The following is a 23,503-nucleotide window of genomic DNA, read 5'->3' on the forward strand; positions in this document are numbered from 1 at the left end:
ATCTTAAACCTAGAAAAGAAGCTTTAAATGGATATCCTACCAACAAGAAAAGTCTTTTTAAATTGCAAATCTGATCCTGGCACTTATGAGAAAAGATTTCCTGTGGCGATCTATTGCTCTTGGGATAAAGTCGAAAATCCTTAACACAGCCAAAAGGCCTTCACTAACTGACAGTTGCCTCTCTGTCACCTCTTCTGTGCTCATTCCATCACTTTCTTAACCAGTAGACAGGTTCATAAAGAGTGTACTTTGCAACACATACACACAAAAACTACCAACTACACTCTAGCTTTTTCTCTTCTTATCTGAAGAATTTAGCTTCTTGAAAGAGTGGTCTGCATCGATGGTGTTCACCTCATTCTCATGCCAGCCTTGCACTCTCAAGTCTGACCTGACCCTTGGTGAATGCATACACCCAGGTAACTGGTGGACTCCATGTTGTCAAGTCCAAGAGACACATACACATTTCTAATCACGCCTGACCTCTTTGTGGAATCTGACCATATTTAACCCCAGTTCTCAAAACCCTTTCTTTCTTTGATTTCCAGAACATCACTAGATTATCTGCTTTCTCCTAGCCCTTAATTATTTGTGTTGATCCATGTTCCACCTCTAAGTTCTGTCCCCAAATGACCTTCTACTCCCAGGAATTCACCCACATAACTAATGATCTCCACATCATTATCAACTTTCTCTCAAGTGTATTTGGACTCATACTTCCAACTGTCTATAGAACATTATCACCAAGATATATCAGAGTAACCTGTGTACTGACATGGAGGTTACACTGCATCCTGAACATGTTTCTTTAAGAGTCAAACAACATATGTCATGATATTAAAGCTCTGGGAGGTACTACACTTGAGAGAATCTATTTATCTGATTATGAAGAAAAAAATTTATTTGCATAGGGAAAGAGTGTTTCCCTATGTTTTGTATATTTGCAAAAAATTAAATGTAACTTCTTCCCTCCAGACTGTCTTCTACTCTGAAAGTTACTTTAAAAACTGAAAATCAAGAACCTCCATGGTGCTCCAGTGGTTAAGAGTTCACCTGCCAATGCAGGGGAAATGGGTTCGATCTCTACTTCGGGAATATACCACATGTCGCAGAGCAACCAAACCTGTGCATCACAACTACTGACACCCACGCGCCTACAGACTACACAGTCAAAAATAAATATATTTTTTAAAACCTTTTAAATCGTACAAGACTCATCCTTCCACTCAAATTCTCTAACAATTCTGCCTTCTAAGTCTCTCCATCTGCTCCATCCCTTTTTTCATGAAGAGCTTCCCTAACTGGTATTGAGTTAAAAATGTCCCAGAAGAATGGTAAAAAGTGTTCAGTTCCATTCAGTTCAGTTGCTCAGTCGCATCTTACTCTTTGTGACCCCACAGACTTCAGCATGCCAGGCTTCTCTGTCGATCACCAACTCCCAGAGCCTGCTCAAACTCGTGTCCACTAAGCTGGTGATGTCATCCAACCATCTCATCCTCTGTCATCTGCTTCTCCTCCTGCCTTCAATCTTTCCCAGCATTAGGGTCTTTTCCAATGAGTCAGTTCTTCGCATCAGGTGGCCAAAGTACTGGTGTTTCAGCTTCAGCATCATTCCAATGAATATTCGGGACTGATTTCCTTTACGATGGACTGGTTGGATCTCCTTGCAGTCCAAGGAACTCTCAAGAGTCTTCTCCAACACCACAGTTCAAAAGCATCAATTCTTTGGCACTCAGCTCTCTTTATAATCCAACTCTCACATCCATACATGACTACTGGAAAAACCATAGCTTTGACTAGATGGACGTTTGTTGGCAAAGTAATGTCTCTGCTTTTTAATATGCTGTCTAGGTTGGTCATAACTTTTTTTCTAAGAAGCAAGTGTCTCTTAATTTTATGACTGCAATCATCATCTGCAGTGATTTTGGAGCCAAAAAAAAAAAAAAAGTCTGACACTGTTTCCATTGTTTCCCACCTATTTGCCATGAAATGATGGGACCAGATGCATGATCTTAGTTTTCTGAATGTTGAGCTTTAAGCCAACTTTTTCACTCTCCTCTTTCACTTTCATCAAGAGGCTTTTTAGTTCCTCTTCACTTTCTGCTGTAAGGATGGTGTCATCTGCGTATCTGAGGTTATTGATATTTCTCCTGACAATCTTGATTCCAGCTTGTGCTTCTTCCAGCTCAGCGTTTAGTTCGTCTTCACTTTTGCCATAAGGGTGGTGTCATCTGCATATCTGAGGTGATTGATATTTCTCCCAGCAATCTTGATTCCAGTTCATGTTTCATCCAGCCCAACATTTCTCAAGATGTGCTCTGCATATAAGTTAAATAAGCAGGGTGACAATATACAGCCTTGACATACTCCTTTTCCGATCTGGAACCAGTCTGTTGTTTCATGTTCAGTTCTAACAGTTGCTTCCTGACCTGCATACAGATTTCTCAGGAGGCAGGTCAGGTGGTCTGGTATTCCCATCTCTTTCAGAATTTTCCACAGTTTGTTGTGATTCACACAGTCAAAGGCTTTGGCATAGTTAATAAAGCAGAAATATATGTTTTTCTGGAACTTGCTTGCTTTTTCAATGATCCAGCAGATGTTGGCAATTTGACCTCTGGTTCCTCTGCCTTTTCTAAACCCAGCTTGAACATCTGGATGTTCACAGTTCACATACTGTTGAAGCCTGGCTTGGAGAATTTTGAGCATTAGTTTGCTAGTGTGTGACATGAGTGCAATTGTGCGATAGTTTGAGCATTCTTTGGCACTGTCTTTCTTTGGGATTGGAATAAAAACTGACCTTTTCCAGTCCTGCGGCCACTGCTGAGTTTTCCAAATTTGCTAGCATACTGAGTGCAGCACTTTCACAGCATCATCTTTCAGGATTTGAAATAGCTCAACTGGAATTCCATCACCTCCACTAGCTTTGTTCATAGTGATGCTTCTTAAGGCTCACTTGACTTCCCATTCCAGGATGTCTGGCTCTAGGTGAGTGATCACACCATCATGATTATGTGGGTCATGAAGATCTTTTTTGTATAGTTCTTCTGTGTATTCTTGATGCCTCTTCTTTATATCTTCTGCTTCTGTTAGATCCATACCATTTCTGTCCTTTATCGAGCCCATCTTTGCATGAAATGTTCCCTTGGTATCTCTAATTTTCTTGAAGAAATCTCAAGTCTTTCCCATTCTACTGTTTTCCTCTTATTTCTTTGCATTGATCACTGAGGAAGGCTTTCTTATCTCTCCTTGCTATTCTTTGGAACTCTACATTCAAATGGGTATATCTTGCCTTGTCTCCTTTGCCTTTCATTTCTTTTCTTTTCACAGCTATTTGTAAGGCCTCTTCAGACAACCATTTTGCCTTCTTGCACTTCTTTTCTTGGGGATGGCCTTGATCCCTGCCTCCTGTACAATGTCACAAACCTCCATCCATAGTTCTTCAGGTACTCTGTCTATCAGATCTAATCCCGTTAATCTATTTGTCACTTCCACTGTATAATCGTAAGGGATTTGATTTAGGTCATACCTGAATGGTCTAGTGGTTTTCCCTAATTTCTTCAGTTTAAGTCTGAATTTGGCAAGAAGGAATTCATGATTTGAGCCACAGTCAGCTCCCAGTCTTGTTTTTTGCTGACTGTATAGAGCTTCTTCATCTTTGGCTGCAAAGAATATAATAAATCGGATTTCGGCATTGACCATCTGGTAAAAAGTGAGAGTGATAAAAAAAACACTCCTTCCCCTATGCAAATAAATTTTTTTCTTAGAAATCAAATAAATAGATTCTCTCAAGTGTAGTAAGGAGAAGGCCATGGCACCCCATTCCAGTATTCTTGCCTGGAAAATTCCATTGACGGAGGAGCCTGGAAGGCTGCAGTCCATGGGGTTGCTAAGAGTGAGACACAACTGAGCGACTTCACTTTCATGCATTGGAGAAGGAAATGGCAACCCACTCCAGTGTCCTTGCCTGGAGAACCCCAGGGACGGCAGAGCCTGGTGGGTTGCCGTCTCTGGGGTTGCAGAGTCAAACACAACTGAAGCGACTTAGCAGCAGCAGCAGCAAGTGTAGTAATTCCCAGAGCTTTCATATCCTGACATGTTTTGGGACTCTTGAAGAAACATGTTCAAGATGCAATGTTGCTCCCAAGCTAATGAAACTTTCTAGGAACACTAATGAATCAGCTGACAGAAATAATATGCAACAGACGGAGGTTGGGTTTTGCTGGCTATTCCTTTTGAGGTCAGTTAACCATCACTCTAAAAATGGTATCTTCAAGGCTGATAAATGTGTAAGCTTCTGAGTAGAGAGTGTGAGTGGGCAACCCTACAGTGTAAATGGGCTCTGAAACCCCCTTCTTAGGGGACTAGTCAAGAGATGCTAAGTCTTCCTTCCACCTGTGCTAAATTGCAGAGTAATTTCCTGTTCTTTATTTTGATTAATAAATCAAATTAATTCATCAAATATTGATTAAACACCTGTTCTGTACAAGATACTGTGATAGTTATTAAGGATACCAAGAAGGAGAGAATGCAGTTTTATCCCCACAGGGCTCAATCCAGGGGGAGACACATTTGCAAAAAATTTAATTAATGTGACAAAGTGCTATGACAGAAGTACGTACCAGGTTCTATGGGAGCACAGAGGAAAAAATTATTTTCTCTTCTTGGAGAGATAAGACAGGAGGGTCAGAGGAGATTTGGAGCTTTATCTTGAATAATTTTTAATAGATGCCTTACAGTATTCTTACCAAAAAAAAAAAAATACAAGTGGAAAGTATTCCTGTTTAAGAAAGACACTCACAGACTTAGAGAATGAAATTATGGTTGCAGGGGGGTGGGGGAAGGACAGGAAAAAGAGATAGTTACGGAGCTTGGGATAGACATGTATAGACTGCTATATCTAAAATGAATAACCAATAAGGGCCTACTGTGCAGCACATGAAATTGTGCTCAATGTACGTGGCAGCCTGGATGGGAGGGGAGTTTGGGGGAGAATGGATGCACGTATATGTATGACTGAGTCCCTGTACTGTTCACCTGAAGCTAGCACAACATTGTAAGCCAGCTATATCCCCAAACAAAATAAAAAGTTTTTTAAAAAGTAAAATATTCCCATTTAATAAATGAAAAATTGAACTTATTATACTTAAATTTGTCTAAGTCTACAACACTGATGAGTAGCAAAACAAATTTGAACTCTGATTGGTCAGATAAGATTGGAGGCAGAGAAGCAGGGGAAATGATATTCCACAGAGAGGTGACAAAAGGCAAGATGGATGAAAACATATGGTCCATTGCGGGGAATAAAGCACTGAGGTGTGGCTGAAATGAAACACCAGGGCAATCGATGTATGCCACATGCCAGGTGAAGTTGCACAGCTGTGTGAAGGGCCTGGTAGTTTTTCCTATTTGCAGGTTAACAAGCCAGCATGTTATTTGTGAAAACAACAATTAGAAACCAATTAAACAGGGTCAGGATGCCAGAAAAGGGAGTTCTCATGCCCTGACTCTCTCTCTTATCTCTTTAAGAAGAAAAGCTGAACTGCAAGCCACAATTGATCTTCCCAAAGTGACCAATGATCCTCACAGATTTACTAAGACATTTAATGCAGTCATTCAAGCTTATCAACCTGGTTATAATAACTAGTTCATATGTTTGTTGATGAAGACCAGGACCAGCGCTGCATGAAAAACACCAATTAGCAAAATCCTGAAAGGTCTCTAGAATTACAACCAGATCAGTCCCCTAACTTATTACATTATCAGACTCAAGCAATCAGAAGGCAACCTCAGAGAGAAATTCCTTGGGCTTTTCCAAACACTACTGGACTAGAGCAAAAGTCAGTCTGCACACAGAGATCTGACGAACCTGTTAATTAACATTATGATTGACTTAAAGATTGTTTTTTAAAAAAAAAAATTCTGGTTTTCCTTCATATGTTGATTTCACCCAGGTAGCTTTAAACTCTATTAATGGGCCAAACCAAGACCTTTCCATTGGAGTGACCAGGACCAGGATGGAATGGAAAACTATGTCCATTTCAGATCAAGTTAATTTGGTGAACCAGCTCTCTCACAATCTAAATGAGTCACCTCAAAGGAAGACCACCAGAATTCTTAATCTTCAACTCCAGTAAATGAAGGCTCTTAAACAGAACCAAAACCCTCCCAGTTTCTCCTATTATTTGCAAAAAGCCAGGACATTGGCAAACAGCCTGTTAAAAATGTAAGCATTTTAGGCACCTTCATCTCTCTAGCCAGCTCTCCAACATCCTCCCAATTTTCAGCTATGGTCTCTGAGGAGCTATGGAGGCTCCTCCCAATACTGCCTCCTAATTGGCTTGGGGAAACATTTCTCCAGATTGGGCCCTATTAGAAATTATTAGATGCCTTATTTTTACCTGACTCTCGGAAACCTAAGAGAAATCAACTTGTTGATATTTCCTCAAGGAATGATGCCCTCAAAGGGACCACTGGCAGCCAAACCTTTGTCATGGTCCAACATGATAGTTCCCCAAATTATAATTAGAAAAACTGACTAGAGAAGCCCAACAATTGTCCACAGGTGGAAATTAAAAAACAAGATTGAAAATTCAACAATTTTTGGTTTGATTAAAAGAGAAAGCTCTGGTTTGGATGAAATAACAACCCAATCTTACCAAAGACTCTAAAATTCACTCTCACCACTATATATGCATTAAACCATTGCTCTACTGATAAAATGATAGCTTTCATGAATCAATTTTGGTGGGAAAACATTAATAAGGCCACAAAAGTACTTATTTTATTTGTACCACTTGTCTCAAGTACAACCCAGGAAGCCTGTTAGCACTGCTCCAGACATTTTAAACAAGCTAATGGACCATCCGAGGTCTGACAAATGGGTTCCATACAACTCCTTCCCACCAATGGATAAAAACATATTTCAGTCATGGTCTGTATGTTCTATCATTGGACTGAACAGTTCTCACACTAATCCTTGCAGACAGGTTACTACCTCTTCTGTGGTTAAAGTCTTTTTGGAAAAGATTACCCCTACCTGGAGAACGCCTCTTGAACTTCAATTTTTAGAAGCTTAGTCATGTCTAACTCTTTTGCTGCCCCCATGGACTGTAGTTCACTAGGCTCCTCTGTCAATGGGATTTCCCCAGCAAGAATACTGGAGTGGGTTGCCATTTCCTTGTCCAGGGGATCTTCCCAACCCAAGGATCAAACCCTCTTCTCTTGCATCCTCTGCACTGGCAGGAGGATTCTTTACGACTGAGCCACCTGGGAAGCTCACAGTGACCCAGTAACCCATTTTACTGGCCAGGCACTTCAACAAGTCTGCAAAGTTTTGCCAGTTTTATGCTTTCACTGTGCTTACCACTCTCAATTTTCTGGTTTGGTCGAATGCACTAATAGCAATGTAAGACTCAGCTGGCAAAATGTGTAGAGGCCCTCCAAATACCTTGACCAAAAGCAAACTCACTGGTCCTCCTAAGTCTCACACTAACCTTTTTCGGAACTCATAAACTCTTACCCTTTGAGATAGTCATAGGATGTTCAATGCGCTTGACTCTGGCTTCTTTCGATTCACAACCAATAAAAGGGTAGATACCAAAAAGAGTTGGGCAGTTTCTCTCCTTTGGGAGATATGGCAGCCATATATTCTACTATATGAACACGGCTGCTTTACAACAGGAAAAAAGCCTGTAACCTCAAAGATTAAGACATTGTAAACATTCTCGTCTCAATTTTCATTTCTTTAGCTCATGTGAATCCTTGCTCTTCCTTTGTCTTCACTGTCCATTAAGATGCCTCAATATACTAATACTTCCAATGCATTCCTTTTTTAATTTCAGACAGCTTCGGTTGGGCTTCTGCCACTTGAATCTGAACATTTGAATTAATTTAGAAGGGAATGTTCTCGGGTTCTATCATTTAGAAATATCACCTTTCAGTGGTATGGGAAATTACTGCCAATGAAGACGAACTGGACCAATAAACCAACTGACTGTCAAGAGAAATGTTGTTTCTATTTGCCTTTAAAATCATGGCCATAACCAAGTACCCTGATTCAGAGATAACTTCAGAAACAATTTCTGGCTCTGAAGTTAATTTAGACCACCTCAGTACTTCCAGAAATAACTGATGAGGAACAACATTACTTATGGTAGCTCAGGATCAAAAACCAACCTTTCCAAATGGAGAGAAAAAACAGCATATGAAGCTAAAGAAGAAGAAGCCAGATCATGAAGGGTATGATAAGCTATACTAAAGAAATCAAGATCATTAAGATGGAAAGCAATGGGCCCACCTGTTTTCATTGCTGTCATTGGCTGAACCCAGGAACCCTGAAGTCATTATTATACAGAGATACTCAGATCGTGGAATTGCAAAGCTTCATCTCAACGTTCCCATAAATGTGAGTCACATACATTCATAAATATTACTAACCATGGGGTAAATTAAAAATCTGTATCACTGAAAAAAAATCTCTTTCAAGAATTTAAAGGACACAGAAATTTGCAAAGTACATTCTTACTTCTAAACTTTTCTCATCCTAACCCTACCTTCCAATGTTATTTACTATTAATGGTATTTTTTGCATATTGTTTAGGGTATGTTTGTACATAAATTGATATGCAAATAGGTTCCTTCTATTTTTTTTTTAAGTCAGGGCAAAATTTGCTTTTTCCTAACAATAGGGCCATAAATCACTTGTTCTTCTTTAGATACATAGCTTTACCTGTCTGGGTTTAATGTTCACATGATTATTTATAATTTATCATTTAATAGGCACTAATTAGCTGTGGATTTTCAGCACAATAAACCAGCTTATTATACGTATCTGTATATGTTTTAATTTGTCCAATTACTTTGTTAGAACACTTTCCTATAAATTGGAATTGATAGGCAAAAGGTATACAGAATTCAAATTTTGAGTAATATATGCAAAATTCCCCCTGAATGTAGAGACAATCTCATCAATCTCCTTTTTCAGTATTTGTAGGTGAGAGTGCTACATTTGCTACTAATGCAATCACAAGAATGTTACATATCAGTATTTTCAATCTTTGACAATGTGATATTTCTAAGAAATTGTTTTTCCTATGTTATGACTTAATCATCTACGTATTAGTCATTTAATCATTTGAATTTCCTCTTTATGTTCATTTTTCATATTAGTGTCTTTGTAACCAATTTGTAACAGCTCATTCGTGATTAGGTGTGCTAACCTTTTGGTTGCTGTGTATTACAGATGAGATGTCATAAAGTTTTCCCCCATTTATTTCACTGAGATGTTTATTTTCTTAATTACACAGAAGTTACACATCAAAACAGAATCACTTTTTTGTTGTTTTTGCTTTTTTTTTTTCTTTAAGAGAAAGGCAATGGGAAATCATTGAAGGATTTAACATGAGAAATAAAGATAACATTTACCTTCATAGAGAATCAATTGGGAAGTGAACTGGCAAGGACCAAGTGTAGATGCAGGCTGACTGAATGATCCAGCCATGAGACGGTACAAGCTTAAAGCACGGTGGTGGCAACAGTCGTGGGTAGAGAAATTATGGGAACATCTGTGCAACAGATTCTATGAGATTTGGTTGTTGGTTGAATTACGGGACTTAGTGGGGATTAAACTACTGTTTTATTTCGGGGTGTTATCTATTTAGTTATATTTGTAACTGAAACCTAAAGATTTAGCCAGCATTAGTGTTCTTCATCAGAGAAGGCGATGGCACCCCACTCCAGTACTCTTGCCTGGAAAATCCCATGGATGGAGGAGCCTGGTAGGCTGCAGTCCATGGGGTCACTAAGAGTCTGGCAGGACTGAGAGACTTTACTTTCACTTTTCACTTTCATGCATTGGAGAAGGAAATGGCAACGCACTCCAGTGTTCTTGCCTGGAGAATCCCAGGAACGGGGGAGCCTGGTGGGCTGCTGTCTATGGGGTCACACAGAGTCGGACACAACTGAAGCGACTTAGCAGCAGCAGCAGCAGCAGTGTTCTTCATAAAAGGAGTGAGGGAAAGGAGAGCGTAAGAAACAATTAACTGAAACAGGATCACGAGACACCTGAATATGAATAAAGAGATCACCATTGATTAGAACTTCTAAAAGCATTTATAAATCAACTCTAGATCAGATTTATGTTTCTGTACATTTTAATTACAAATCAAATGATCTTTGAAAGCTGTGGATTTAAATATCTAATGTATGTAAAGTTTTGTCACACAGGAAGGATCTTGAAAGGAAATAAATTGGTATCTCAAACAGAATTATCTAATAAATTTGTTATAAAGGGCAGGGTATAGAAAAACTTCAAGGGATACTGCAAAACTCTAGCTAATAACTGTAGAGAAGTTTTTCCTGCCTCAGAGGGGATGAGAGGACAAAGTACCAGGGTGGCCAAAAAGTTCGTTCTGCAGCTTACCAATCCGAACAAACTTTTTGGCCAATCCAAGTTAGCCAACTCCAAAGAGCTGTGAGGTCACTTGAAGGGAGCTGTGTGCTTAGGTAAAGGGACTTAAGCTTCAGGGACCTCACCAGCTGAGACCTGAAACACACCACAATCCACTTGCCCAGTCTTCTCTAGCCACTGCTTCCCATGGCCTGGCAGAGGCCAGAATGCCTTTGATGTTGTCCACGAACAGAGCAAGGTGAAAAGTCTCTCTAAAGGAGCAAGCAGAGACTTTCCAGCATGCTCCACCTTTGTATCTTTTCTATGGGAAAAACGTACTCATCCCCCACACAGGAGACACACAAAGACCACCCAGCAGCACTACAATATGCAAGCCCGTGACAAAACGCAGTAGAGAATGAACTCCTACTCCCCTGATGCATTTGAACCGTGGTGCTGGAGAAGACTCTTGAGAGTCCCATGGTCAGCGAGGAGATCAAACTATCATTCCTAAAGGAAATCAACCCTGAATATTCATTGGAAGGACTGATGCTGAAGCTGAAGCTCCAATATTTTGGCTACCTGATGCAAACTGCCAGCTCATTAGAAAAGACCCTGATGCTTTAAAGATCCAGGGCAGGAGGAGAAGGGGGTGGCAGAGGATGAGATGGTTGGGTGGCATCACCGACTCAATCGACATGAGTTTGAGTAAACTCTGGGAGATAGTGAAGGACAGGAAAGCCTAGCATGCTGCAGTCCATGGGTTCACGGTCAGACAGGACTTAGCAACTGAACGATAGCAATGACCCCATGTCAATCACAGGCTGTAGAGCCTCTCCCTGACCACATTTAATCAGCATGTTTCCAGGCAAAGCACCTCCTTCTTGATCTTAATAGAAGTAATTTCAGTTACATCATTTTACAAAAGATCGGTCTTTGGTTTTTACACTATGTAATATGAATAAACAAATTAGATTCTACCATAGAGTTAAACTAGAAATAATAAATTAATTTATTAACTAAACTAAAGAATGAAAAGACAGACTATGTTTCTGTGAGTATAGGATCAATACTTTGAGAGTGAAGGATGGAAGAAAATTATCTGAAAGTTCAGCATTTTATTAGCATGAAGAAAAAGAATTTCTGCTTTGCCTGCTCCCTGATCTCATATAAAGAATTTTTTAAGTGTAGGGAGAAGACTCTTGCAAGTCCCTTGGACTGCAAGGAGACCCAACCAGTCCATCCTAAAGGAGACCAGTCCTGGGATTTCATTGGAAGGATTAATGCTGAGGCTGAAACTCCAATACTTTGGCCACCTCATTGATTGACTCATTGGAAAAGACCCTGATGCTGGGAGGGATTGGGGGCAGGAGGAAAAGGGGACGACAGAGGATGAGATGGCTGGATGGCATCACAGACTCGATGCACATGAGTTTGGGTGAACTCTGAGAGTTGGTGATGGACAGGGGGACCTGGCGTGCTGCGATTCATGGGGTCGCAAAGAGTCGGACATGACTGAGCGACTGAACTGAGCTGAAGAATTACAATTATAATACTGTGGATTATATTATAGTTTACAAAGTTTTGACACCACACCATGTGGTTCTCAACTACTGAAAAGTTGTTGTTGTTGTTTAGTCACTACGTCCTGTCCGACTCCTTTGTGACCCCAGGGACTGTAGCCCACCAGGCTCCTGTGTTCATGAAGTTTCCCAGGCAAGAATACTGGAGTGGTTGCCACCTCCTTCTTTAGGGTATCTTCCCAACCCAGGGATTGAACCTGAATCTCCTGCATTGGCAGGTGAGTTCTTTACCATTGAGCCAAGAGGGGAACACAAAAGGGAAAAGGAACAGACTGTATACTATCCTTGAGAAGTTGAGTTCTTTGCTGAAGGTCACATAGTTAATAAGTGATATAGTCAAGATAAAGTGATTTCAGAACTAAATTCACTAGTATTCACTAAAATATGTGACCATAACATGGGACAAATTGTAAGTTAAAATGTCTTGATTTCCCATTTATTTATCCCATGCCAACTTTTCAATGTTCCGTCATACCTGTCATTTTCCTTGTTTTCTTTGTAAGATATGTCCAAAGATAAATTAAATATTAAATATTTAACAACCTCAAATCCAGATCCAGGTGTCTTTACTGGTAAATAAAGAGGGCTCTGACAAACTCATGGATTCCTCAGCTTTTTGACTCTGTCAATGCTATTTCAATTTCCTTTACCTTTTAAGTTGATCAAAAAATCTTTTTAAGAAATGACTTTTCCCCCCAGAGTAAAATGTATTCCAAGCCTGGTGGAGAACAGACTATTAATCTCTTCACTTTTTTGACCTACTTCAGTTTCAGCTCATTAAACACAGGCAGCTTCAATGATCAAAAGAAAATGAACAAAATGCAACTTGGTCTAAACCTTACCAAATAAGAGAGTTGTTCAAAAAGCAAATAAATCTGAACAGGTAATTTAATATTGACAGTCTCCCATTTAAAAAGTATATATACAATGAATAAGGACATCCAGAAATAATTTCTATGTTCATTTGATCAATGAAGTCACAGTCTAGTTATGCTTTTTATCCAACTCTCTTCTCAGTTCTTAGCTTCTCCCAAAATGAATACTATACTGAAGGACTTATGCCAACTAAAGTCCCTTGAAACTATTAGACAAGGAAAAAGACTATGAGCTCTAAAAAGATAGCTACCAAAGATCATTTCATTATATTACCATATAGAATCATTAAAAAGTAAAATAAATCTAGTTATCATAGCACAGGTAATTACCCTAAAATTACCTCTTTAGGGTAATTCAAAACCATTACCCTAAAAAGAGCAATAAACAATTTAAATTATAAAACAAGAAATGTTTACTAACTTTTAAATATGACTGTATTTGAAACATATTTAAGTTAATAGCTACACCATATCAAAATGTGCATATCTCATTAGCACTGATTTAAGTAATCCTTCTACTTAAGTAAAATTTCCTAAAACTAATTCTAAGAAATATTGTAAATACATAACCAACCACAATTTATACAGAAAAAAAAAATCTAAGATATCATTAAAAAGTCTTGGAGCCTAGATGAGTATTCTAAAATTAGAACTGTTAGAATACTTTAGAGACGAGTTATACCTCTACCATATATCATGTTTTGTGATTTAACAGCAGTTATTTTCATGCTTCTTCTGAAAGCCTGTGGTCACTCAACTTAGTCACATGGAATCTGGACGCCAAGTCAGTGTCTTTTAGTAAACGATCTTCCCGGTTTAGGAATAATTCCATAGTCAAATCATCTGTACTTTCTACCAGTGTGGAATTAACAAGGGTAGGAGATGGAAAACCTGAATCATCTTCTAGTTCCTTACTATCAATTTTCTTGTGGAAAGAAACAATTTCACAAAACATACATTAAAATAAAACACAAATCAGCTAATCCACAGCCAGATATAAATCATAGTTGGTCACCTTTATTTTTCTCCATTCTCCCAGTAATAAGTCAATTAATGTTCTAAGAGATCAGCCACACTGTCTACATGATGATATCAATTGCAAATGAACCCCTTAAAGGTTAAATAATCTTCCTTCCCTTTCAGAGCATTTAAGGAATTCTTCTAGACATTTGTTTGGCAATTCATTTATTCTATTTCAAAAATGTTAGCTAAGGTAGATAAAAATGTCTTTAAATTTAAACAAAAGCATTAGGTCACTTTTTGTGCCAGAGTTACATAAGAAGATATTAACTTTATGTAAACAATTTATTCAACAACACAATGAAGCCCAGATCAGAATATATTTTTAAAAACTTCACTTTCTATATTTCTCAGTCTATTAATACCAGGCATAAAATAATAATTAAACACAATAAATTGAGCCTATTGCATAACTAGGAATATAAGATTACTTCTAAAAATCAAAAATCGACTTATTAAGTTTGGCCTAGTCACAGAACAACAACAACAACAAAAATCAATCACAACTCCTGCTCTCAAGTAGCCTATAGTCTAGCAGAAGGCAAGACATACATTCAAAACTGGTATTGCTCCTTCGAGTCCCAACCTTATACTGGAAATAACTAAATACTAATGTGTATGTGGTAAGTGAGGATTTTAGGGTTGGTCAAGGAAAAGAAGGACCTCAAGATGACAATGAGCTTTATTTGGGTCCCACTTTAACAGGTCGCATGAGAAGAGATGCAACAAGATGGGGGTACAGGACTACCACCCAGAAGAGAAGAAAGCAAACAAGGAAAATCCCAGAGAGACGGAAATTGCAGGAGGAGAAGCGGGTGACAGAGGATGAGATGGTTGGATGGCATCACTTATTCAACGGACATGAGTTTGAGCAAACTTCAGGAAAGAATGAAGGACAGGGAAGCCCAGCATGTTGCAGTCCTTGAGGTCACAAAAAGTCAGGCACGACAGAGCGACTGAACAGCAACAACTTCCATGTCCAGGTTGCTTTGCACAAGATGTGAAGTCTCTGAGTAAAGAGCTTTGAAGTGCAGCAGCAACCTGGGATCATTTTCAGCCCCAGAGTTTGTTTTATGAATGGCCAGCAAATGAGTTCAGCTTTGTGGGGTATACAAGGCAGTCAGGCTCAAAAATATGTTTACTTTTGTTATATTTAAAGCAATTAGATATGTAAAGTTTTGAATTTGGCACTGGTAGGCTTTGGACTATTGGTCCCAAGTTAGGAAGAAGTAAAACACATAGGTGCCAGTTTTTAATCTATTTATATAATACCATCGGAGAAGGCAATGGCACCCCACTCCAGTACTCTTGCCTGGAAAATCCCATGGATGGAGGAGCCTGGTAGGCTGTAGTCCATGGGGTCGCTAAGAGTTGGACACGACTGAGTGGACTTCCTTTTCACTTTTCACTTTCATGCATTGGAGAAGGAAATGGCAACCCACTCCAGTGTTCTTGCCTGGAGAATCCCAGGGACAGAGGAGCCTGGTGGGCTGCCGTCTATGGGGTCGCACAAAGTCAGACACAACTGAAGCGACTTAGCAGCAGCAGCAGTATCAGCATATAACATCATAAAAAATTTTTTAAAAAAATCTCTGTATCAATAGAATCTTCAATGTTACGAACTGACTTCTAGAGTTTAACTTAAGAATCTGAGAGGTTTAAAAGATTAAATAAGAAGTTCCCTGAAGCTTTGGGCTTCCCTGGTGGCTCAGCTGGTAAAGAATCTGCCTGCAATGCAGAAGGCCTGGGTTCAATCCCTGGGTTGGGAAGATCCCCTGGCAAAGGGAAAGGCTACCCACTCCAGTATTCTGACCTGGAGAATTCTATGGACTATTCCATAGGGTCACAAAGAGTCAGACACGACTAAATGACTTTCACTTACTTACTTACTTGATGCTTTACTAAAGTATTCAACAAACATTTCAACTCCTATTCTGTGTCAGGCATGTTCTGAGCACCAGATATTCTACAGTGAACAAGGCACACAACTGGACTGCCTACATAATCAGCAGGGCCCAAGGCAAAAAGGAAACCCGGGACCCTCTATTCAAACCCCAAGATGGAAACAGCAGAGTATTAAACCAAGCGTGTGGCCCTTCTGAGTGTGGGACCCTGACTGCACAGGTTTTATATCCATAAACCCAGCCTCAGAAGACATTTTCTAGCCTCATCATGCACACAATCTAGTGGTAAAAGATCAACAATAAAAAGAAAAGAAATACGGCACCAGGACAAGTGCCATGAAAGAAACAAAGAGGAACAGAGTTCAATGAACCATGAGAAGGAAGTGCGTGTGTTCCACGTGCTCAGTCGTGTTTGACTTTGCAACCCCAGCCCACCAGGCTCCACTATCCATGGGATTTTCCAGTCAAGAATACTAGAATGGGTTGCCATTTCCTCCTCCAGGGGATCTTCCTGACCCAGGGATTGAACCCAGGTCTCCTGAATCTCCTGCATTGGTAGATGGACTCTTTACCACTGAGGCACCAGGGAAGCCCAAAACCTGAGAAAGCCCTCTCTAAGAGCTGACACTTAAGCTGAGACCTGAGGCTTGCAAACCAACCAGCTATATAATGCATTTGTAATGCATTATACATATCCATAGGTTGGACATTTATGCCAATGGTTCTCAACCAGGATGGTTCTGCTTCTTCTAGGTCATTTGGCAATGTCTAGAGACATCTCTGATTATCCGAACCGGAGAGGGCAAGGCATTGCTACTGGCATCGAGGAGGGTAAAGTTCAGGGAAGTTTCTAAGCACCTGAAATCCTAAGGACAGCATCTCCCTCCATGGCCAACAACAAAGAATTATCCAGCCCCACAGGTCAATGGTGCTGACACTGAAAAACACTAAAGCTGAATGAATGCAGATGATATGATTGCAAAGCTATGAGTAAAGAAGGAGTTTGGCACATTTGCCTTTCATGTTCTTAGCCATGTGATTTCATGGTAGCAAATACTGGAAACGTATATTTTCAATAGCAATAGAGAATTCAATTAAGTGTGCAGTAGAATCTTAGTCACTAAAATATATATGTTTGGAAGGATATTTATCATTGGAAAAGGTGTGTTACAAAGAAAGATAAAGTGATCCTACGCTCATTCAAAAATTATGTATGTGCTAAGCAGAGGATTGATGAGGGTGTTAAAAAGATAATTCAAAGGGGTTTTGGTGGTTATTTCTAGATAATATAATTATTTTTGCTTTCTTTGTACTTTTCAATATTTTAAATTTTCAAGAGAATGTAGATTATTTCATAAAACCATGAAAGTACAAAAATCTCGTTTTCTTTCTGTAAAGGTGTATTATACATTCAACTTACATGGTAGCTGTATGTGAGCTTGATAAGACTAATCAAAAGCTGTGTTAATTTTCCGTGATTTGCAGAAGAATGACTAATTATTTAAGGATGATTTTAGCAGTATAATTGATGAAATTTGAGATTTCTAAAGCTGAAAAACAGAAGAATTGAGAGCACAATTGCTTTTGTCTTTTCTTCTAACTGAAGGGCAGGCTTTTATAAAAGAAAGGTAGATATGGACAATGGCTACTCTCTATTAAAATGAATTGCTCTTGTTAGTTAACTGAGTACACTGGATTTCAAGTTTGCAATACATTTCAACAAAGCATATGAATGAAGTCTCTCATGACTCTATTTTAACAAAATGGATTTGTGGTTTCTTGAACAGTTATATCAAGAGGCCACTGATTTATAAATCATGCCTGTTTAGGTGTAGCATCTGGTTGTTGAAATGTTCCTCTTGGTCTTATACTAGTTAATAATAAAAGAAATGCTATATAAACCAAGAAGGTGTTCTTATCAGACAAGCCAAATTTCATGTTCTAGAAAGTCCTAGCAAACTGGAATCATGGTTGGGGGGAGCATATAATTATAAAATGCCATTCTCAAGTTCCCTAAACTGCACCCCTCCTTAAGGCCAATTAGATAAATATGGAATGTTAGACACTTGGCATAAAGAGGGGTGGAGAGGGGACCGGGGTGCACACAATATTAACATTTGCTAGTAAACTGACTATGAGAGAAGAGGATGTGATTAGTACAATTCAAGCTCTGACAGACAGTCATGATCTACTGTCCTAAAGTAGAAAATCGTACTTGCTTCCCCATTATTAAGCTTCACTAAAAGCCTAAATTAAAAAAAAAAAAAAAAAGAAACATATCATTTTCTTAGGCATCAAGGCACGTACTAGATTTTCCAGAGGAGACAGTGACAAGTTCCCCTGACACTGGAACTAAGTCTTGATGTTTACAACTCAACAGAGACAACCTGCTCAGAATAAGACACCAATGATGGGCCAAAGCCACCTGAGGCCTGTGATGCAGCAGGATGGCCACAAGGAGACTCTACAACCACAAAACGACTAAATATCCCCTCTTCCAACCAACAAGCGTGTCACTGCTTCTTCATTAAAGACAGCTACTCTCATCTTTTTGTTTAAATTGGGGTTTAGTTGTTTTACAATGTTGTGTTGGTTTTTGCTGTACAATGAAGTGAATCAGCTGTATGTACACATACACCCCTCCCTCCTGAACCTCCCTCCCACTCCCCTATCTCACTCCTCTAGGTCATCACAGAGCACTGAGTTGAGTTTCCTGGGCCATACAGGAGGTTCCCACTAGCTATCTATTTTACCCATCCACCCCCGTCATCTTAATCTTCCTAACACCTAGTTAAGATATGAAGATGCCCAATTCCTGAATTGCCCTGCTTCCTTAAACCCTTGTAATTACCCAGCACAAGGCCAGATCCTATAAAAGGTCCCTCTCAACTGCCTCTTACCAAGGCACCCACAGTTCCTGAGCTGCACGATCTCCCTTGCTGTAGCAAGTAAGACCTAGTTTGTTTGACTCTCATCTTGTTTCTTGTGGTTCTTAGCTGGTGAGTTTCAGTACAGGGCAATCCTGATATTAATAATCTGCCTTGACGTCAGTCTGTGGATCCCTTTCATGGCTTTGGATCACCATAACCATGCTGCGCAAGCAGCAAAAGGGGGTGTTAGTTCACAAAAAACAAGAGTCCCAGTTTGAGATTACTGTCAATGAGTGACTGTGGCCATCAGCCATCTAATTGTGTGATGGCATAAGCCACCTCACTCACACTCCTCCGCCTCTCTGAATATATACACCAGGTGGTCTGGGTGTTACAGTCAGCAGTGGCACAGTGCAGCCTGTTTTCCTTCTTTGAGTCCCCCTTAGTCCACAGAAAGAAACAGAATACTCCCCACAACCTAATAAATACCATTACCATTTCAGATAGCTTTCTTTCTTATAGTGTCCATTAGTTCACAAAAGAAACAAAACTTTCACCATAATCCAATAACTACCATCTCAGATAGGTTTCTTTGAGTTTCCATTAGTTCATGAAAAGAAACAAAATTTCACCATAACCTAATAAGTATCATTTCAGATAGAGACATATTTCCCAATTTTAGAAACAATCATGTGACTTTTTTTTTCATGAGTGACTTTTAAAAAACTAGTTCTTAACTTAAAAGCTTCTGCACAACAAAGGAAACTATTAGCAAGGTGAAAAGGCAGCCTTCAGAATGGGAGAAAATAATAGCAAATGAAGCAATGGACAAAGAATTAATCTCAAAAATATACAAGCAACTCCTACAGCTCAACTCCAGAAAAATAAATGACCCAATCAAAAAATGGGCCAAAGAACTAAATAGACATTTCTCCAAAGAAGACATACAGATGGCTAACAAACACATGAAAAGATGCTCAACATCACTCATTATCAGAGAAATGCAAATCAAAACCACTATGAGGTACCATTTCACCCCAGTCAGAATGGCTGCGATCCAAAAGTCTACAAGCAATAAATGCTGGAGAGGGTGTGGAGAAAAGGGAACCCTCTTACACTGTTGGTGGGAATGCAAACTAGTACAGCCACTATGGAGAACAGTGTGGAGATTCCTTAAAAACTGGAAATAGACCTGCCTTATGATCCAGCAATCCCACTGCTGGGCATACACACTGAGGAAACCAGAAGGGAAAGAGACACGTGTACCCCAATGTTCATCGCAGCACTGTTTATAATAGCCAGGACATGGAAGCAACCTAGATGTCTATCAGCAGATGAATGAATAAGAAAGCTGTGGTACATATACACAATGGAGTATTACTCAGCCATTAAAAAGAATACATGTGAATCAGTTCTAATGAGGTGGACAAAACTGGAGCCTACTATACAGAGTGAAGTAAGTCAGAAAGAAAAACACCAATACAGTATACTAATGCATATGTATGTCATTTAGAAAGATGGTAACAATAACCCTGTGCACGAGACAGCAAAAGAGACACTGATGTATAGATCAGTCTTATGGACTCTGTGGGAGAGAGAGAAGGTGGGAAGATTTGCGAGAATGGCATTGAAACATGTATAATATCATGTATGAAACGAGTCGCCAGTCCAGGTTCAATGCACGATACTGGATGCTTGGGGCTGGTGCACTGGGACGACCCAGAGGGATGGTATGGAGAGGGAGGAGGGAGGAGGGTTCAGGATGGGGAACACATGTATACCTGTGGCAGATTCATTTCGATATTTGGCAAAACTAATACAATATTGTAAAGTTTAAAAATAAAATAAAATTTTAAAAAATAAATAAATAAAAAAAATTAAATGGAGCTAAAAAAAAAAAAAAGTTCTGATTTATAGACATCCAAAACTAAAATTTCACCCTTAAAGCTCAAGTCCAGTTACAATCAGGACACTAAATAAAAAACTGTAATGACAGCAACGCGTTTTTGCGCACTTACTATGTGCCTGGATTCGTGCTATTTTATATACATGTATTATTTCATTCCATCTATGCAACAAGCCTTTAAGAACCAATATTCCCATTTTACAGGTGAGAAAACAGAGGTTCAAAAAGGCTAACTGATGTACCTCAGTCACAGAGCTACGGGTGCCAGGGCCTAGTTTTGAATCCAAATGTCTGTAATTCCAAACTCTAAGATCACCAGGTAGATTGTTTGGGCATGAGTATGCAACAATACTGACCTCGAAGACATTATAAGATTGGATTATAATGAAAGCAGTTAAAAAATACAAACTATAGAGCACTATTTAAAGTGTCTGATAATTTTAGAATTTAATATTGCCACACCAAGTTTATTTTTACTATCCCATTTACAGCCAAAGCTACCAAGAAAAAGTCACCTTGCACAAGCTACTCTCTGTATCAAGGAAAATCCACATTTTAAAAACTAGTTGGTATATAAATTATCTGAAATTAGCCTTGGATTTTTATAAGCTTCTTTCTGAATTATCTTCTTTAAAAAAGCAAAACAATGCCTGCGTGAAGAGAATTTCAATGGGAAAACATTATCCCTCCTCCCCAATAAATAAAATAAAAATAAAAGGACTTTTAAAAGACACTTTCACTAACAGTTCTTTTCTGAACAAAACAAACAAGAGCAAAGGGCACCTTGACTACTACTTAGGAAATAAAATCAGAACACAGGGAAATCTGTAATTCTAATCACATTTACACCTTCTCTCCTTTTTTACATTTCTCATCCAAACATCCTTAGGAGCTCAATAGGCTTTAAAGAATTGGAGCAGGGTAGAGAACAAAGGTGAGTGGAATCTGAGAAACAGCTTAAATGGCTGTTCTCACCCTTTTAGTAATTTCAAATTGGGTAACATAGTTTTCAGAAGATTTAAAAGTCACAAATATAGGATGACACTGTAAGAAGTTATTCTACCAGCTTATAGTTTTTAAATGGCATTTTGGCCAGGCATCTCAGGAATTAACCACTTGTAGACAAGAAATGCAAGAAAGCACTAAAAAAAAAAAAAAAAATTAACTTTCAAGAAAAACAAATATCAAATTTAAGTGAACTAGCTTTAGTCAATGAAAGTCTATGTGCTAAATACATGTACTTGCTAACAAAAATATTAGTATTTCTATTCTTATGTGAGAATGACTATGTAGATATTAACTATGTTTTCTCTTGAGATTGAGGATAATTTTAGAAAATAAGGTTCAACTACTATACTCAATCAAATTAAATGTTATAGATCATATATAAATACAAAAATAAAGAAAAGCATTTATGAGCCATGTGGTATGTGTGATTCACTCAAATGGGGAAATGAAAAAAAATTTAGTGGAAAGATAAGAGACATCGAGGTTTAAAGAAACAGTTTAATATAATTATTAAAATAAAAAGTAATCAATAATAGAGAAACAAAAAATTCAGAATTATATCAAATTCAGATGTGAGTGCTTGTTATTGGGTGATTCTGATTCAGAATAATACTTTCATGTGACTTTTTCTTACTGCAAATGTCAAAGGAATTCAGCACTTCTTTTCAGCAGCACTACTGATGTCCCTGAGTTCAGCCCTGCATGGCCTCCTCAGTAGGTGCCTCTATGACCCCTCCATCGCATTAAGTCACAGATAAAGAAAAGTACTAGCAATGGGGAAACAAACCAGAATGTCTTAGAAAAGAAGATGCCTGCCATCCTGGCTCTTTTTTGTGCCATGTGTAGCAAACACAAATAAGTACGATTTCCTTCTCTGTAGGGCCCAGCTTCAGTTTCAGTAAAACGTTATGCCAGTGATGATACTCTGCAAAGTTCTTCTAAAGAGATGAAACACACACAGGGTTCTAGAACTGCAATACCTTCTAGTCACTGTATTACATTTAGCAAGTACCGGAAACACTGAGATATGAGAGGGGTGGAGAAATCAAGTCCTTAACTGTCCACATTTGTGAACATAACAGACAAAATTATGGGATGGCGGAATCTAATTATTCAGCTGAGGATTTCACAGCTCAATGCCACGCCCCCACCCCTGCCGCCCTAACACACAGTCACTTAAGCTGCTTTAGCTACTGGCAAGTGAGGTTTTTTGTTTTTGTTTTTTTAATGAAACAAATGCACTGAAATAAAACGAGCGGTTTACAAGGGGGGTGGTATCCTTTGAAGACAGAACTGCCCTAAGCTGAGAGCATCTATGCTGTTTCAACTAGTAAAACTGCCTAGTACCGAACAGGTATCCAAATACATATTTGTGTGTTTGTTTAAAAAACTAGTCATGTAAACTAAAATGGATTCACTGTGCCCAAATGCTCAGATTTTCCTTGTGGGATGACTCTAGAACGGTGTTGATAACCAGCAAAGAAATCAAGCGAAAGAGCCAGGGCTCCCCAGTGCTAGCAGCAAGTCTCCTCACCCTACACAGGCAGAGGAGAACAGATTTAGACCCAAGCATCCTCCACAAGTTCACTGTCCAGCCAATAAGCTCACAGCATTTGGCAATTAGCCCCGTAATTAGGTGCACTGCTCCAGTAAGATCTTAACTCCAGACACCTGCTGTTGCGTTTAACAACTAAGATCTATTCTTCCAGACCGAATGTTACTGGAAATCCGCCCGCAGAAGCACGCAGCGGGCGCCGAATAGCTGGTAAAGGTGCAGGCGCACGCAAGAAGAATCCACACTGGCCACACTCACTGTATTCCTTCCCCTTCAATCTCTGTCTGGTAGATCTCACCCGTGTTAAGTGGCTCCCCGGTGCACTCTGTTTGATCGCCTGTTGCCAGCACATCGTTCAGGCATTGCAACTACGCAATGGTTCCGATAGGCACACT

General features: G+C 39.2%; 1 protein-coding gene across 2 annotated transcripts in view; it reads right to left on the reverse strand.

Moving 5' to 3' along the window:
• The window catches only part of GPC5 (glypican 5), a 1,547,826-nt gene that overhangs the window by 1,523,419 nt on the left and 904 nt on the right, over positions 1-23,503 (reverse strand). The window lies entirely within an intron of this gene.

The sequence above is a fragment of the Bubalus bubalis genome, chromosome 13 (assembly GCF_019923935.1).
Source record: "Bubalus bubalis isolate 160015118507 breed Murrah chromosome 13, NDDB_SH_1, whole genome shotgun sequence".
In the NCBI taxonomy this organism is placed as follows: Eukaryota; Metazoa; Chordata; class Mammalia; order Artiodactyla; family Bovidae; genus Bubalus; species Bubalus bubalis.